Genomic DNA, 491 nt, shown 5'->3' with positions numbered 1-491 from the left:
AAGATATAAGGATGTCAGATATTTTATTGTAGATTATTGACTGTCTTGATGTCTAGAATGAGACTACACTCACACGTTCGTCACGTTAATTAGTCACGTTAATTATTCACGGTATTTAGTCACGTTACTCATGGGGATATCTCCTGAATCCGCTGCTACAGCTTTCACCAGGCCGTCTGGCTTCTATGACGCGGTGTCACGTGACCTCTGCAGTGACGTCAGCCGGCGGTGGGAGGAGGGATGGAAGTGTTTCAATTACGTGAATATATGAAAACACGCACGCACGCACGCACGCACGCACGCACGCACGCACGCACGCACACTCAGAGAGAGAGAGAGAGAGAGAGAGAGAGAGAGAGAGAGAGAGAGAGAGAGAGAGAGAGAGAGAGAGAGAGAGAGAGAGAGAGAGAGAGAGAGAGAGAGAGAGAGAGAGAGAGAGAGAGAGAGAGAGAGAGAGAGAGAGAGAGAGAGAGAGAGAGAGAGAGAGAGAG

Source organism: Priapulus caudatus, unplaced genomic scaffold (genome assembly GCF_000485595.1).
Source record: "Priapulus caudatus unplaced genomic scaffold, Priapulus_caudatus-5.0.1 Scaffold3439, whole genome shotgun sequence".
NCBI classification, from domain to species: Eukaryota; Metazoa; Priapulida; class Priapulimorpha; order Priapulimorphida; family Priapulidae; genus Priapulus; species Priapulus caudatus.
The sequence above is the reverse complement of the archived record's forward strand: the minus strand, read 5'-3'. Positions refer to the sequence as shown.